We start from the raw sequence: 4,859 nt of genomic DNA on the forward strand, positions 1-4,859 counted from the left end.
GACGGTTGCATCAGCTTGTTTTAATAAAGCTGTGGAATTAAAGCATTGTTGGCTGATGGTGTGACAATGTTTTCTGTTGTCTCATACTCTCTTCCTGCATTTTAATTTATCTATGGCACCAATTGCAGATATCAGCTGCTGTGCTCTCATCACAGCCGCTCTCCCCGATGGGATCTGGCACAGCCAGACCCACGCTAGGACACTGAGGGCTCTAAATAAAGATGCTGTTGCTAAGTTACTGCCTGGAACACAGCTCTGAAAATGGTCATTTTATCCCCCCCACCCTCCTTAAGCTGATGTTATACCTTTGCTCTGTCAGAGTCATACATGTATGTAAATGACTGGGATCATGTGGGCTCAATTCCCAGTGGAGGACAGTGTCTTTGCTGCTTGCCACAAGCTAAAAACAACCGAGCACCAAGGCGTCTTGAGAATAAGATTCGGTGAGAACATGTTGTGCATGTAATTTCCTGACTTGCCCTCAGGGCTGTTGACACTGACATTTTTTTTTCCCAAGCTGAACATAATGCAAATTGTTTTTTTATCTGCAGAAGAGCAAGTGGAAATTTAATGAACTGGAATAAATAAGACATGAGAGGCGATATAAAAAAAGACTCAAACTATCTGACAACAAGCCAAGAAGTCACTTCAGCCAGTCGTATTCTGACAAAACCACATAGATAAGTTCATTATCTACATAAAAAATAATCATACAGAAGCAACTGGATGGAGAGTGTCACAGTTTACAAGGGTGTACTACATGACCTTCAACAAAAGACTTACAGAGCAGTGCAAACTCTTTACACCAGTTTCTTTGGCCAACACCTGGAGAAATGATCCACACCAACATAAAATATACTGTCTTGCATATTGACTTTCTGAATTTGCCAAAACAAGTGTTTCACTGTGGGATTGCGTGCACAAACAAGGTGAACGTAACACCGCTAGCCAATATGTTAGCTATTTTTACCTAAAGTCCATAGTACAATATACAGTGCAGAGCCAGTGTTTGTTGTAAACAGATTATCCTTAAGTGAGAATGAAGCAGCAGCAGCAGAAGTGATGGCAGACTAAGCTTTCAGCATGTTAAGGATTGTCTACAACTTGATGATGAGGGAACTTCATCATGGAAGCTTTTATATAATACATGGTTTAATGGTTTGCAATAATTGCAATAAAACGCAACCCAACAAGGACATTTATTTACAACTTTGATTCAAATAAAAAGACACGAATCACACCGATAAATTAGCACTGAACAGCAAACCTTTACTCATTCGGATTAACAACCCTCATCAATTTTCTCCTGCGTTATCGTTTAGGGTCACAGATTCATGCTTAAGATGTCCTCTTATGGGAAATGTGTGCAATGAAAACTATCTCACAAATCATATTGTCAGTCATAAACGTAAGAATAGTGTTGTACTGTATCTCTATTGTAAAAACGATGCAGAAATTTCAGTGTTTTTTCTGGTGCTTTCACTAATACAACTGCCTTTAAATTCATTAGAGGGCCATCATGGCCATTTGTAAACTCAGCAGGGTCCTTGAGAGAGCGTGAATGTGAGCAGGGAGAGTAAATAGATGATACTGTCAAGCAGGGGTGATGAGACGGGAAAACAAAAGAGGCAGCAGGGAGGGGAGGAATGAAGGTGAGGATGAAAACGAGTGTAAGGGCTAAAAAGGCTGACAAGAACAAAGCTGGAAAACACGCGAGTGCAAAGTAGCTTCTGCCAACAGGTCCAGTTGTATCGTCGTCTGTTTTCTGCATGGCTGGCCAGGACACGCAGGCCAGGTCTAATAGTAAGATATAGGAAAGTTTGGGTGGCATTAATTCACTTTTGCCCAAATTCAATTTAGAATCAGATATTTCCCACCAGTGTGAAAGGATGTCCAATATATGTGCTATCAATTCAGTTGGAAATGAAACATATAAAAGCACATCATCTGCATATAGTAACATTTTCTGTTCAGCTCCACCCTAAATAATGCCCATATTTGGCTTCATCCATCAGGACAAACAGTGACAGAAAGTGGAGGAAAATATTTAGAATTATTAAAGCGGACAGCAGTTTTAGCCAAGTGATAAAAAATATTTTCCAATTTCAAATTTGCTTAGCGTTTGGAATGGGTAAGCCCACTCGACCCAAATGAATGCTTTTTGGCATCCAATGAATTAACCGATAACATACATTAAAAAGTTTCATATACCGAAAAAGATTTACAGTAAATCCTATCTGATCTTTTCAGATAATGTCTGGCAGAACAGAGTCGAGGCATTGGGCTAATACTTTGGCGAAAGAGGCTAAAGCTGCTATGCTGAAGCAGATGTTTCCCATTTTTTGAGCAAAAGCCTGAGAGTCATAGAGAGGGTCTAGACACCATGAATCTAACAAAACTGGATAAGGGTGCACACTTTTGAACAATATTCATGTTGCACTCAGCTGTTCACACAAAAAAATGCCAAAAATCTGTTGTGCAAAGCTTGAAAAATGGAATCTACCTTAAGCAGGCAAGAAGGTAAGTGCTTCGTTTGGCCTTTAGTTAGACTGATTTTCTTCCGTGTGGAACAGGACGCTATCAGTCTGCATAAAGTGCATTTCCTGGACTATATTCTCAATCTAAAAAGGTTCAGAACAAAGTGGTTTACAAGGCAGACAAGATGGCCTGCAAGTGCGAAAAAGCTCCTGCCTCCTTGTATCATCATCTGCTTCCTGCATGGCTAACCAGGACACTGAGGTCAAATGTTTCCTGTCTCCTTCTACCTGCAGAGACGACAGCGCTCTATGCAAACAGACAAGAAGGCCTCGTCCTCGCTTCGTGGAGGCGAGCCAAGTGCTGCTGTTACTGTCAGCGACTCTCTGACAAATGCACGCTGCGAGTCACCGAAGAGGGCTGCTGCTGAGCCACAGCTACATGAGCTGATTCAACACTTTGCTGGAAAGACAGATCTTTATTTACCACTGACCGTGACACGTTTACAAAGCACTCACAGATTCATTTCAGTCACTTCCCTCTAAGTTATACATGCGCTATTTAATCACGGCGCTGCTCACCTTGCTGAGGCAACACTGCAGGCTGTGCAGCGCTTGTTGTTTTGGCATTGCTCTGATGTCAGGTAAACACCCAGGACGCCTTTGTGGGTTACACGTATGAAGGTCTTCTCGACTTGGTGGCGCGCCATCGGCAGCTTTTTCGCAGCAGAGGACAAACACAAACCCGTGTCTGATATTCACATTGGATGAAAACCACTTTGTCTTCTGAAATGATCCACTCTTAATCTGTCTCTGAAATATCTGAAACTATAGCCTCAGGAGAAAGAAAAGTCCTCAAGGTGCAGTGAATGTGAATGCCTTCTCTTTAGAGAATCTCTTGTTTTTAGTGTGCGTTGTGGTCGTCAGTGAATTCAATCGATCTGGCCACAGACTGCTCTCTCCATGCGCTTTAACAGACTGTGATACAGCTGAATCTCGTTTCTCACACAGATGCTACGAACAGAAAGACACCAGGACAAAGAAGCTGTCTCACAGAAGTGTTTCCACTGACAACAAACTGCGACCAACAGCTGCAACAGTGATGTAATTATTGCAATTTACATGAGAACAGAGGAAAATGAAGAAAGAGAGGTTCAAATAAACCCAGTTCCCACCTGAGCTCTCATGCACTGTAACAGACCTGGCTTTTCAAGGTGATACTCCACAGAAAATCTATCTTTCGGGTATCAAACAGGCACCTCCTGGGATTACGAATGCAGTTTGCTCCTTCATAGAGAACAAAGGCTTGTAGTCAGATAGAATTCATGACAATTAGAGGATTAATCACCATCTATGAAGCAAAAATGTTCCTTTTTCAGCTCTATGAATGTTGCTCTGTTATCATTTTAAATAGGATACTTTGGACTTTTTAGGCTGTTCTTTAATGATACCACCCATTTGAAGACATCACCTTGAGCTTATGTTGCACATTCTTCGCTACAGCTCTTTTCGCATGGGACTAGCATTAGCAGGGGACCTCATGAAATTAGACATGACTTGTTTGTTGTTTGCGTGTCCGTATTTTCCTCAAATTTACTGACATTATTCCCCAGACGTGATGCCGTGATGCCGAGGCTCTGCATAACAGCAACGTTTCAGCAACTGAGCATCTGTTCTCCAGTAGCCACATTAATAATATAGTTAAGTGTTGTTTTGCCCACTTTCTGCATGTGTTTCGAGCATAAATACACGTTTGCGGCTCATTTAGATCAAGTAGCAGATGCTCTGTGGCTGCACATGAATATGATGACTTTTCGTTCTCTGTCATCACTCATTTTAAACGTCAGTAGAGCCGATCTCACAGCACAGCTGCTGACTGCTGTTTGACATGCCATGATGCAATTTCATACTTGTTCAGCTATCTGACAACAAAAGACAGAGGTTTAAAAAAAAACATGCTCAAATCACTGATATTATGTTAAGTTTTCTGTAGTCTGGGTGGGAGTGAGTATGCTTCCATATTAGCCACTGATGTGATGTACCTGCAGGTGGGATGCCACCTGGAAGGATGGATTGGCTTTGCTATCCATCTTCTTCGCCTATAAAAGAAACCTGAAAGCAGTGGAGGCCTACCAGCCGAAACCGCCACCATCAGCCTCATAGAAGGACCTGTTCTACCCCAGACCAGGAAAGACAGGCTATGGTTTAAAGTTTCCCAGTGTAGCCAAGAGCTATATGACAATGCACAAAACCCAGATTTTGGATGGAGTATCACGTTAAGCTCCATAGAGAGCTAATATTACATGGCACTAAAAGCTTCCTGAACACTTCCACAGTCAAAAATATGTGATCACATCCTGGCCTGATTTTTTTTGTTTTGTTTTT

The sequence above is a fragment of the Chaetodon trifascialis genome, chromosome 21 (assembly GCF_039877785.1).
Source record: "Chaetodon trifascialis isolate fChaTrf1 chromosome 21, fChaTrf1.hap1, whole genome shotgun sequence".
In the NCBI taxonomy this organism is placed as follows: Eukaryota; Metazoa; Chordata; class Actinopteri; order Chaetodontiformes; family Chaetodontidae; genus Chaetodon; species Chaetodon trifascialis.